Source organism: Tenrec ecaudatus, chromosome 16 (genome assembly GCF_050624435.1).
Source record: "Tenrec ecaudatus isolate mTenEca1 chromosome 16, mTenEca1.hap1, whole genome shotgun sequence".
In the NCBI taxonomy this organism is placed as follows: domain Eukaryota; kingdom Metazoa; phylum Chordata; class Mammalia; order Afrosoricida; family Tenrecidae; genus Tenrec; species Tenrec ecaudatus.
The window spans coordinates 102,545,961-102,559,408 of record NC_134545.1 but is presented as its reverse complement, the minus strand read 5'-3'; the positions used below and the strand labels follow the sequence as shown (position 1 = coordinate 102,559,408).

The following is a 13,448-nucleotide window of genomic DNA, read 5'->3' as shown; positions in this document are numbered from 1 at the left end:
CATTTGGCATCATTGCATGAGTGTGAAGGGGAATTTATGAACTAGTATCGGACATATGGGCTCATATTACACTTATGGACTTGATCCAGACTAGGCTAGAATGTTTTCTCAATATACACTTGCTCCTTGATATAAAGCTCTCTCTTACACACGAGTGTCCCTGGATTTGTTTCTCTAGTCCACCCAGCCTAGATCAACGTCCTTCTCCAGGGACTGGTCTCTCCAGTTGATAAGAATAGAGCTGGCCACCTATTTCTCAGTGGCCACGCATCCCTTGAACACTCCCAGATTCCCACCATCAGTCCTCTGCTGAGAGCCACTGAAGCGGTTTCTGATTCTGCGATGATCAGTGCTCTGTGGAACAGCCTGCGGCATGTCATCTGTGTCCTTGCTTTTCCTTAAGGTCAAATCTTAGAAATGGAATGTCAAGATTTGTAGTTTACATACATAAGATACCCTGGTGGTGTGGTTGGTTGTAACATGTTGGGCTGACCTTGTGGTCAGCAGTTTGAAACCACCAGCTGCTCCAAGGGAGAAAGAGAAAGATGAGGCTTCTGCTCCCATCCAGAGTTCTAGCTTTGGAAATCCCCCCAAGGGGCAGTCCTTCCCTGTCCTATAGGGTCTCTATGAGTTGGTATCGACTGGAAGGCAGTGTGATTGGTTTGAGTGAACGAGGAATAGAAAAAGTTGAGCATCGTTTCCTGGGTGGTCTGCCTTTAGACTAGTAACTCCCTCCCTCCCTGCTACTCCCAGTCTCTCTGGCCTTCACCGGAGAAGCCATGTTCTAGCTGACGTTCTCCACACCCCTGGCCTGCACTCTTAACTGCTCCAAGGTGGTCTGCTGCCTCAAGACCTGCCCATAGTTCCCCGGGAGTTGTCAATCCAGAATTGAAAAAGTACATGTCAGTTTCCCTCCACGGGTGGAAGGTACAGGATGTAGAGCCATGAGGGCTACTTTCACCATCAGGAGAAACTAGGCAACTGGAAAGTCAAGAGGAGCAACGAGAGCTGTGAAGAGGGCTAGCTAGAGTGGCCAAGCTCCACGTTCAGGACCAGCCCGCTCCGCCACTTCTCACCTGAGTTCATTTGTCTCTACTGGTTCAGAAGGAACTGCTTGCTGTCTGCGGATGGCAAACAAAACGCCTGCCTGGTATAGATTGTTTACTGGCTGGGTCCTCTTTTGCAAATGTCATGGTCTTTTCTCGTTTCTCTTTCCCCTGGTGACTTTTCTGAGAGCAGACCTATCAGTACACCGTAGGTTGGGCTTTGGGCTGCTGAGTACAGGGTCAGCATTTCAAACCCACCAGCTGCCCTTTGAGGCCGTCTGCTCCCCTAAAGATTTCCCGTCTCGGAGGGGTTGGAATCGACTCGGTGGCATGGGTTTGGGGCGACTTTCCCGGCTTGTCGATTGACTTTTAACTTTTGCTACGACTCAGATGGTGAAACTACCACGGAGAGGTTAAGTTTCGGTCGAAAGTTAGTCAGCAGCGCAGAGCTATTACCAGCCCCCAGTCCCCATCGCCACCTTTCGCCACGTGCGGCTGTGGGAAAACTCCACTGAGGCAAACCACAGCCCTCTCAACGGCTATCAGACTAGGGAAGCTGTGAGTCACCGCTCAAGATAAGGTGCCGTCTAGACACAGTGCCTCGCGAGAATGAGGTGGGTCAGGATTTACCAGGATCCCACCAGAGCGTGTGGTGACAACCATGCCTACAGCCAAGCTCTCCCCCTGGGGTAGCACCAGTCCCCCAGCCACAAGCCGTGAGGAGCAGGTAGTGCCCAGCAATGCCCGACGCCTAGCCGTCCGCATGGCGGGCGTGTTTTCCATCGGTCCTATCTGGACGGAAAATTCTTACATTTTCTCAACAATATTTACTTCTTGTTTTCTTTGGCCAGACGGTGCACTGTGTATTTTTAAACTTTCCAGGAAGACCGCTTATTAAGATAATGTAGTGCAGGACAATCAAACTGTTTATTTTTGACTTTTGATTTAATTTTCCTCTCTATAATCCACTAACAAAAATACTAGGTTCATATATTTTCCTTTCTTAGACTGCAGGCATCAATGAAATGACCAGTGGCAGGTCTGATGCCTGTCTGTCTCTCGTCCACATGTGACCCCCGACTGGCTCCCATTCTGATGGGGGGGGGGGGTTGTCACTTTCATTTCAATTCATAATGCCTGCTCTTCTAATTAACATCCGAGTTTATCATGAGGAACCCATGAGGGAATTACTTTCTGGGGCAAAGGCACCGGCAAATGCTCTGTGATCTCCTGAGCCAGGCCAAGCATCTACCTGGCTGAGGTGAGCTTGGCTCAGAGAAGCCAAGCAACATGCCTAAACTCATACAGTGTATTGTGCTAGTCTTGCTTCCTCTTCCACCTAACTCACTGGGAACACTGATGGAGCTCTGAATGGGAACCAGAAAATCCTGACTTGTTGCCTTCAACAGACAGAGAAGCTACCATAGGGCTTTGAATGGGGGTAGACCCACCTTTGGCAGATTATTTTATGCCTTGAGGTTTTTTTCTGATGTTACCAACACCACCATCGCCCATGGCTAGTGGAGTCTGACCCTTGGGTGACTGTGTCCATCATCGATGCGTGGTGCGGGGAGCATGTTGTTGTTAGGTGCCATCCAGTCGGTCCTGCCCCATAGCCACGCTGGGTACAACAGAACGAAATACTGCCCAGTCGTGCTCCATCCTCACAATGGTTATGGTTGAGCCCATTGCTGCAGCCACTGGGTCAACCCATCTCATCAAGGGCCTTCCTCTGTTTTGTTGTCCCTCCCCTTTACCGAGCACGATGTCCTTCTCCAGGTACTGGTTCATTCTGATACCATGTCCAAAGCAGGTGAGATGAAGTCTCACCATCCTTGCCTCTGAGGAGCATTCTGGCTGTACTGCTTCTAAGACAGATCTGTTTGTTCTTTTGGCTACAGTCTTGGATCTCATCAGCAAGCGGGCAGGGTCTCCTCATTTTTAGCAAGCCAGGTAGTGTCATCTGCATATACAGGTTGTTAACGAGGCTTGCTCCAATCCAGATACCCCAGTGGCTACTTCCTCCAAAGTGGACAGCCTGTTCTTTCTTCATAGTCTGTTCTTAGTCTGTAAGCCCCACTGGAACCTGTTCACTTTGGGCGACCCTGCGGGCATTTGAAATACCATTGGCATAGCTTCCAATGTCACAGCAACACACAAGCCACCACTGTATGACAAACTGACAGACAAGTGGTGGACAGGAATGCATGGGCATAGGAATCTAGAAGCTGGGAGTGGGGGGAGCCAGTTCCCCTCTGCGGCAGGCATCCCTACTGTCGCCAGTATCAGTGCCGTGTCAGCATCCTTAGCTCTACTCTGGGTGTCTCATTCCTGTCCCCCTCCCAGCAGCTCCTCGCCTGTGCCTTACAGTCCCTGCTGTCCCATCTCACTGGACTCAAGGATTTGTGAGACCTACAAAGAGCAGGGCCAAGGCCTCATGGGTTCACACTGCCTCCAAACCTGCTGGGCATCTTCTCAGGAGCGGTCTTCACAGTTAGCACAGGGGAGGCTGGGAAGGCAGGCAGAGAGTCCTGGTCCCAAACCTCCAGAGCTGTGCAACTGAGCAGGCGCATTAAGAGGCAGCCTTTCTCAGCATCACAGGTGTTGAGAGGAAGGGCGTTCCCCATCACTAGAAGGATCGCAGACGACCTGTTAGGGAAGCTTCAGAGGAGCGTTCTTTTAGGAGAGGGCAGGTTAAAAGTCCCAAAGATCATCTCAGAAGAGACTTGGAGTATCAATTTGCCTGATGGTTCCCAATCCGGGTTGATCATCAGGTGCTCCAGTAGACGTTTTAAAATACAGATTCCCAGGCTCTGCCCATGAGTATCTGGTTCCGTGCACCATGGGCAGGACCTGGGAATCAGATTCTCGAGAGCTGCTGAGCCAGCGAGGTGGCGGAGCCAGGCCTGGACACTGGTGCCTTTGGCGGTGGTTCCCTAGGGTCTCGGATTCTTCCTGCTGAGAGAAGGCGCTGCCCTGAATGTGGCGGGCCTCCTTTCTGCACTCACAGAGGACACCAACCTCACAACCATGTTCGAGCTAATCATCCAATTAAGGGGTGGCTCCTGGGGTTTGGTCACTGCCACTTCTAGGCAGAAGGGCAGGGAGCCACCTGAGGAAGCGCAGGCTAGCACAGCTGCAGATGCTGCCAGGGAAGTCACGCCCCTCCCTCCTCCCTCTGATGCACAGACTCTATGCCCTCACCCCAAGCTGATTGGTGGGGGGGGGTGCTGGAAAAGCAACAGACGTTATTTTCATTTGTGTTTTCGATTCTGAGTCTCAGGGTGTGTGTCCAAGGAAGGAACCGTGTGACTGTCGCCTAAGTAAATCACATGGAAACTGCAGTCAAAGTAGTTACCGATAGCAGAAGCCCCAGAACTCCTTCCTTTGGGGGGGGGAGGGGCGAGCCACCAGTGGGCTGCCGGCAGCAGAGGTGCAGCTCGGTGAGGCTTAGGAAAGGCCTCCTCTTCCCCAAGAACCTGTCTGACATCTAGGAATTGCCAGATGCCCCCTGGGGTTGTACACCATCCAGGGAATGCAAAGGACCTTAGAGATGAAGGAGGGGGGCAGCCCAGGCCCAGGAGGAACTGGAAGAAGAAGGAACTTGCTGGGTGACCTCAGCAAATCACCTCACCTCTCTGAGCTTGGGCTATTACAGCTAACAACAGGTCTACCTCAGAGAGCGGTGGTGAGGGTCCAAGGAGGGACACACAGGAACTTATTTGCAAAGCTGTGTGCTCCTGAGTTAAGCTTGTACTCCCAGGTACCCAACTGGATTTGCACATGCAAAACCGCAGGGCAGTCAAACCCAAGCTTTGAATAACATGGCAAAAGCACAGAGGTGAGGGATGCTAGCTCCCAAAGGCCTCAAAACTGTTTAAGAGCTGCTGGGGCCCTGGTGGCATAGTAGTTCATGCATCGGGCTACTAACCACGAGGTCAGCAGTTTGAAACCATCAGCCTCTACTTGGGAGAAAGATGAGGTTTTCCCTCCTATGAAGAGTTACAGGCTCAGACGCGGATGGGTAGTTCTACCCTGTCCTGTAGGGTCGCTGTGATGCAGAACTGACTCAATGGCAGTGAGTTTGGGGAAACCTCAACAGCCCACTGTAGTTTTGTTAAATAAACCAGAAAACAAGTCCAAGATAATGCAAGGCACAGGCCCTCAAAACCTGGTGACTCCCAAGATCCTGCTGAGAACAGCCGGCGTTCCGATGAAATACTACTCAGTCATCTCTTGCCCTTTTCCAAGGCCGGTCACCCTCCCGTTTCATGGGAAACTATAAACACAGATACAGACAGACTGGGCAGCAGACTTCTGACTGAACGCAGCTGTGGCACTGCTTGTGTCCAGTACCGACCCGAGGTGCACAGAGCGGCAGAGGTCTGGGAAAGGCAAGCCTCGGTGCTCGCAGGGATGGGCCTCCAGCCTTGGCTGAGGGGCTCCCACAGGAGGGGGGGGGGCTGCCTTTCTTCTGAATGCATTGCGTTTCTGTTGGAATTTCCTTCGAGAACGTGCACTGCTTGGGTTGGTGTTTGCAGATCTTAACAATGAGAGAAGATGAACTCCTATCCACCATAGCTGTGTGCAAAATCCGTCCTTAACCGTCTCATCGAAGCTCCTGTTGGCACCCCGAGGCCCTGGGAAGAGGGCTGGAGGCTGCGGCTGGGGTAATATGGGCATAGAGACTGGGCTTGCCACTGGATCCAGGTGCTAAAGCCTGCTGGGGCTCTTGGCAAATCATGAAGTCAGTACCTCTGCCGGCTCCCGATCTTCATCGGTTAGAAGGAGCAGGAATAACTAACGGCTACCTCACAGGACTATGGGGAGTCACACAAGATGACGGGCATAAAGGACCAGATAATGTTTTCTTCATTCACTTAGGAAGGAGATGGGAGACGCCGTTAGTCATTGTAGCTTCATACCTCCAAATGTATTGCTGTCCGGTGGAGTCTGGCTCCTAGCCACCCTACAGGGCAGCATGGAACTGCCCTTGGGTGTCTGAGGCTTTACTTCTCCGCAGGTGCCCATGGTCTCCTTTCTCCTGCAAAGTAGAGCTGGGAGGCTCAAACTGCTGACCTTGTGGTTAGCAGCTTAATTCAGAGCCCACTACACCACCATGATACCAAAACACTCGCCCAAAGCTCTCGCTCCTGAAGGCCCCAGGTGTGTCAGAGAATGGTGCTAGACAAGGCTGCCAAGGGGTTTGATCTTTCAGTCATGGATCGCCAGGCCTTTCTTCCAAAGTGCATCAGAGTGAGCTTGAGTCCTGCAACCCTTCAGTTAGCAGCCGGGTAGACTGGCCATTGGCAAGTTCCCAGAAGGCCAGCACACACTGGGGGAGAGGCCAGGGGCCAACCCAGGGCCAGCCCTGCAAGAACTCTGCTCCTCCTGGCCCCCAGCTCCCAAACGCACGGCAGATATTCAGGCACCCCCCTGGGTGACAGAAGGGACACACAGACACAGGGTCACTTCTCAGACCTTGCAAGCCTCCCCAAATCTCTGCCCACCTTACACCCATTCCTGAAATGTTTTCAAACTGCCCAAAAGGATCAGAGAGAAGCCGGGCCCCGTGGTAGACATTCGATAGCCACCCAGTCGTTCCCGCAATGGGAACCAAGCCGAGCACTTTGCAGGGTCCAGCCCTCACGTCGGTAACAAGCGGCACAGTCCTCCCTTCAGATCGTGCCGAGCATTTCAAGGTCTGTGCTGCGCTACGGATCATGATACACGTTTTGGAACCGGCCACCACTGATGGGAAGACATCTGGGGCAAACAGCTCGTTGCGGTGCCTTCTATCCCAAGCTGTGGTTAGTGGTCTGGAGAACGAGCATGCGGTAAAATAACGAGTGGTTACTAATTATTATATATCACAGGGTTTGGCACCGGCCCTAAGGCCCCATCGCACTGGCCCCTCCCCTTTGGAGAGGATAACAGAATGGACTGTGAAGACATTTTTCCTCCGCGTGCACATACGCTTTCTTGGTCTTAATTGGATCCAGCCTCCCAGCTTATGAGCAGAAAGGCAGTTTTTCTTTAACGATTACATCCTTCAAATGCCAGGTCATCAGCCGTGCCTGGGCCTGGAAGGACCACTGCTTGGCTCCATGGTTTCTTTCCATTTGCTCAGCCACTTTCGAGTAGTGATGTGAAAAGCATGCACGGGCTGTGTCCTAAGCGACCTTCCATTTGGCCAAAAAAGGTCCAGTGCTATCAGCACGAACCATCTCTCCCAGCTCAAAGGGATCCGCAGAATGGGCGGGAGCAGCGAAGAAGGGCTGTTTGCCCCCAATGATTGGCCTAATACAAATATTTATTTCTTCCAAAAGAACTGAAACAAACCACTTCCAAATCAGGGGCGGGCGAGGGACGTGCTTTTGCTAGCCAGACATTTTTCCCAGTGAAGACAAACATTTGGAAAACATTTTCCCATTTGCCCTCTACCTTGAGTTCATCTTCCTTAAGCATGTTGAATTGGTCCCTGATTGACCAGCCCCGGGGCCACCAAGGCCATCTTCCGCCTCTGACTTTCTCTGCTCTCCTCCTCTCCTTTGCACAGCATCGACACGGCACCAGCTGTTCATTCTGGGAACGTCACTGGAGGTACATGTGCGTCTGTCACACGCCTTCCCACCCAAGCCTGCGACTGTGGGGGCAGTGGGGATCCGTGGTAATGTTCTCACCTTTCATGCGGGAGACTCATGTTCAATTCTCAGACACTGTGCACCACCCGTCTGTCCGTGGTGGCTTATGCTAAGAGGCAGGAAGGCGCCCTGGCGGCGTCATGGGTTGCATGTCAGGCTGCTAATGGCAAGGTCAACAGTTTGGATCCCCCAGCCCCTCCTCAGGTGAAAGATGAGGCTTTCTATGCCCGTAAAGAGCGACAATCTCAGAAACCCCCAGGGGCAGTTCTACCCTGTCCCACAGGGTCGCTGTGAGTCAGAATCAATTCCATGGCAGGGAGAGGATACTGAACAGGTTTCAGCAGAGTGCTCAGGCAAAGCTGGACCAGGAAGAAAGACTGAGAATCCGAGAATCAGCCTCGGAAATGCATGGAGCAGGACAGGGCAGCCTCTCATCCCATTGTACGCGGGTCACCCCGAATCAGAAGCTGAAGGGATGGCAGCTAGCGACAATCTGTGACCAAGGCTTAGGGCCACCAACACCCAGCAGCACTTCCCTGAGAGAAGGTGAATATTGAGATATCCTTTGCCATGTCAAGCCAATAGCCTGATTTTTTTTTTTCTTACCCCACCCTCCCCCACTACCCAGCTTCTTCCTAAGCTTGGAGCTTCTTCTCAGGGGATGGTATCTGAACATCCCAAGAAGCGCTTCCTGTTTCAGGAATGGACAGCCCTGAGTCCCCTGAGCCAGCAGGGTCTGTGTCTGCACCAGTCATTAGAGCCCTGTTTTTCCTGGGCCATTTGCTGCCCCTTCTCCAGCTTGTTTCCATTTCAGAAGTGGTGCTCAGGCTGTGCCAAGATGGAATGCCATTTTCAAATGAGGTTTCACAAGACCTTTTATCAGATCTGCAGGCCAATTATGCTGACTGGGTTCTCTCCATCCTGCCATTGGGTAATTCTATCCCTCACTTCCCCTGCCTTCCTGAAGTGGTTAAGTCAGAGGTGCACCTTCTCAGGGCAGGGGCAGATCAAAGGCTGGCTGCCCATGCCTCCATTACCAGCAGTGACATCATGACAACTTCTCTCCACCATATTGGATCTGACAGCAACCCCCGGGGAAGTCCCTGGCTACCACAGACTCCCCTGGCCTCAAAGGATCTTGAATAGAAAAGTTGCTAAGTTAATGAGACAACGTGCACACACACGTTGAAATGGTTCTGAAACGCAAGCACCATACAGTTAACTGAGCGGTTTCCCACTTTACCACTACGACCCCATACCGCTCCCAGTGCAAAGACCTGGTCATACACACGAGGTGCCATCACCACACAAAAGTGCTCAAAGAGGCAGGGTACAGGGCCCATGCGAGTTGCTTCTAAAAAGCCAAGACCAGCAAGAACTATCCCCATCACCACCACCCCATCCGATCTCACACCCTACACCAAGGAAGTGGAGCCCCTGCCTGGTGCCAACGATGAAGTACTCCTGATGACAGAAAGACTCCGTACATCTGAATTCACCCAGAGGTGTCTCGGAAGAAAGGCCTGGTGATTTGCTTTCAAAAGGTCACAGCCTTGAACACCCTGGGGATGCAGCTCTAGTGGGATTGCCAAGAGTCGGCATCAACCCCATGGCAAGTGGTTTGGATTTGGCTTTGCTTTGTTTTTGTTTTGCTACTCAGGATTCTCTCCAGCATCTCTCCAAGGCCTGCCAAGAGGAGGAAGAGTGCGAGAAACTGACCTGGCTCTTTTGATGTGTGAAGAGATGCAGGTAGATGGGGAACTAGCAATATAGGAAATGGGGCTACAGAAAGGGCCACAGAATTGATCAACGGTTCTACTTTTAAAATAAGAGGATGCTTCTATCAATCAACTACAACCTAGTAAGAATTACTTCACCAAACTGGTCTCAAATCACAGTTGACTGACATCAGGATCTGGAAGGGAAATTACATTCCCATTCTGCCCCTAATTGCAGCAAGATCAGCCGTTTGAACCCACCTGCTGACCAGCTGGACAAAAGATGAGGCTGTCTGCTCCCATAAAGTCTCAGGAATCCACAGAGGGGTCTACTCTGTCCCCTTGAGTGGCTAGGCGGTGAATGACGCTCTTTCCCCCCAAGAGGAGCGAACCTCCTTCCCTTTCACAATTGCAGCCTCCTGGGAAGATGCATTTGGAAACCACACAGACCTGAGAAATGGGTTTGCTGTTTCTTTGGCAGTTTGATTTTGTTTCGTGTTGTTGCTGCCTAAATATTCTAGGGAGGAGGAAAGGCTTGGTTTAGACTGCTTGGGCACTTTGCGGGGCAGAGGAAATCTGCTACCAATTAGCACAGGAAAAGTCCCCAGCTCAGTGACCTTGGTCAAGGGACTTCCTTACTTTTGTCTCAACGTCCCCATGTGTTAAACCAACCTGGACAGTGGAGGACAGAATGGCAGGCCAACAGGAGGCCTGGAGCAGCCAGGGCCTGGCCTCCCATGGGCCTCTGCCACATCATCACCTAGGAATGTTCTTATCTGTGGATCTCAAGTTCTTTTGCTTTCAGTACATGCCCCGGAAGTTGTACTGTGAGGTGTATTTTGTAGTTACCTTAAAAAAAATCTAATATTTCACTGATTACAAGTTCCTAGAGATGCAGCAGGCTCTCTCGAGGTTGGCCTCCCCGATGACCAACTTCTTGGGTCGTTGTCCCTGGTGACCTCCTTGGCACAACTTCAAATAAGAGTTCCTTTGCTTTGGAAACCAAAGAAAAAGCAATTAACTGTTTGGGTTCAGATGCTTCGGTCTGAGCGGTTCTGATCGGGTTACAGGAAAATGTTTCCAGTCTAACAGGAAACTGGTTTGAAGGAGAAATGGCCATCAAGTGGGGACAAGAACACTGTGCCTTTGCCATCCTCCAGCATTCCTTCTGCTTCCCAATCTATTCCCACAGGTCCTGCTCAGAGGAGATGCAAGTCCTGAGCCAGGCTGTACCGACTCTCTCCCTTTCTTCCGCTTGTGGATTTACTGTACTTACACAATCTAGCATTTCCCCTTAATATACTGTTTGTTTGAAAACAGTCCCACATCAGGAATTTGGAAGGAGAATGTGGGGCGCTGTCTGACTCTTGAATAAGCACTTAAATTCGAATCAGTAAAAGCTAGTTGCTCAATTTAGGCAAAGTTCCCAACAAGGTTAGAAAAAAATGGGAAATATGAGTGTCCCAACTATCCCCACTCCCACCCCACCCCACCCCACCCACAATAAGTACAATTGTTCCTGGACCAAATTTTTCTTCTCAGCTAGTAAATCCCCACTCCCACCCTACCAGGCCCCTACCCTACCCTCCAGGCCTCTCTCTCCCTCCCCCCCTTCCCTCCCTGGTTCTCTAACCCCATTCCCCTTTCTCTCCAACAGCTCTCTCCTCTCCGCCCTTCATTTCTTCCCCCTAGTTTTTAATGTCAGAATGTATGTGTTTTGCACACTCTCACCTAGTTCTATGCATAGAAGTCTCTAGACCAGTTCTGTCCAACTGAGCTTTTGGTGAGGGAGATGGTCTATATCCAGTACAGTAGCTGCTGGCCACTTGGGCCTCTTGGGCCCGGGAAATGAGGCTAGCATACCTGAGAAGCGGAATTTTCTTTTTCTGTTTTCCAGTTTAATGAATCTGAATGTGCATCACACACAAAGTCACTTGTGCTGCCTTGTTGGACCGATTAAAGGTCAAGATGCCTTTAAGCCTTTCAGGCTGCTCCCAAGGCTCTGAAGCAGCAGAGGACATGCTCCAAGCAATCCCAAAGAAGAGCAGGAAGGAAGGGGGCTCCACCATCAGGAGCCCAGCATCAATTCCCCACCCACCACCGCCCAGGCCATGAGACCTCATCATTCCTAGACAGCAGGGTCCGTCCCATTTGTGGGCAAGGCCTTCATTCAAAATGCAAGGTCTTAGGAAATGAACAATTAACTGTCTTCCAGGTTAGGGCCCACCCTTCCAGGATGATCTATCTTTTCATTATCCTTCAGTAAAGCTTGACCCCGAGGTCACGGGCCCATTGTCAACACAGTCTGCGCAGGATGTCAGCCACCCTGCAGTCAGCTTTAGCTCTTCGAGGGGAAAAAAAAATCCAGTTCCTTTCCTTTGTCATTTACCTGTTTCAAAGTCTAAGGACAACGATCTCCAGATCCATTGTCATTTCAGCGCAGGGCCCTTCAACAATGGAATCCCGAGTGAACCCAGCAATGTGAACTCTGCAAGTGCTCCACGGGAGCAGGAATCAACCCGAGAGATGGGGCGGGGCCCAGTCCAAGCTCTCTGTGGCAGGTGACTTGACTGATTAAAGAGTCTTGGGCTGGTATTCAATGGAATCTCACCGTCTTCACCCACAAAGTCGAAAACATCAAGCTTGATTTGCTACTTAAAATCTTGTCACCAGTGACCAAAATAAAAAATCCAAATCTGCTACCATGAGATGGTTCCAACTCCTAGTAACCCTCGGCCAAGACTGTACATCTTCACGAGCACTGACAGCCTCATCTTTCTCCTGAGGAGTGGCTGGTGGGCTCGAACCACCAATCTTACAGTCAGCAGGGCAACAATTACCTGACAGTGCCCCCAGGACTCCTGATTAGAATCTTTCCACGAAGAAGGAGGATACTTTGAAATAAAAACATTTCATTGAACTATAACAGGGTGTGCTTGAAAGTAGCCATCATCCCTATTCTTGAAGGCCCTTTGATCCATCTTAAAGCCCCTTGTCGTGCTCGCTTCGGCAGCACATATACTAAAATTGGAACGATACAGAGAAGATTAGCATGGCCCCTGCACAAGGATGACACGCAAATTCGTGAAGCGTTCCATATTAAAAAAAAAAAAAAAAGCCCCTTGTCTTCACGATTCTATTGTCATCAGAGGGTGGAGGCAGAGAGCAGCAGGGTTGAAGAAGTCACTTCCGGCAGATTATCATCTCCACAATGCAGGACTTACTGTGAAGGAACCTTTTAGAAGCCCTAAGACGTCTTGATGTCAGAGATTTCTGCGCATCAAGATGCTTTATCTTGAGGCACAAATGCCTCGCCAACAAAGGTGGACTTTAAATACTGTCCATGAACCGGGTGGTTTCACAAGAACACTGGGAGTTCCCAGGCACAAGGCACATGGCCCTTGGTAGAGGCGAGTTTAAGGATTCCTGGTGGCACATTGGTTAAGTGCTCAAGGTCAGTAGTTTGAACTCGACGGTGGCTCTGTGGAGAACGATGTGGCAGGCTGCTTCCATTGGGATTTACAGCCTTGGAAACCCTGTGGGGGCAGTTTTGTCCGGGGTCTAAAGGGTTCCTGGGAGTTGGAATTGATTTGATGGTAATTAATGGTGAATTTGATCTTATACTAGACCCAATCCTGAAATTCTTTTCATTAAATACTTAACCATTTAGCTCATTCCCATAAATTGGCATGAATGCCGTCTTAACATCTTTCATTTTGCTTCCTGGGTTTTTTTTTTTGCCCTCAACCACTTTGTAAGGAGGCCAGTCTAGAGCTCCTAAGACGGATCAAGTTGATGCTTCTCGTGAGACGAGGACACATAAACAGCCCACAAAGTACATTTCAGTGGTTTGAAAGCTTAAACCTAAATCCCGATTTTTTCTTATTTCCAGTGGTGGCGCTGAGCTTACATACGCAGCTGGTGATGGTAAGGTGGGCGGGTGGAAGCCACCAACTGCGCCATGGGAAAGAGATGTGGTCTTCTGTTCCCACGAAGGTCACACTGTTGCCCGTTGTCCTATCGGGTCGCTATGCATCACA

General features: G+C 50.8%; 1 protein-coding gene and 1 non-coding gene across 2 annotated transcripts in view; one reads left to right on the top strand and one right to left on the bottom strand.

Annotated features, from left to right (window-relative positions):
- GRK5 (G protein-coupled receptor kinase 5) overlaps positions 1–13,448 on the bottom strand; it is a 223,387-nt gene that overhangs the window by 206,323 nt on the left and 3,616 nt on the right. The gene's annotated exons all lie outside the window — the stretch shown is intronic.
- Positions 12,406–12,512, top strand: LOC142429983 (U6 spliceosomal RNA). The gene has a single exon (XR_012780477.1). It is a non-coding gene; the product is annotated as a U6 spliceosomal RNA (small nuclear RNA).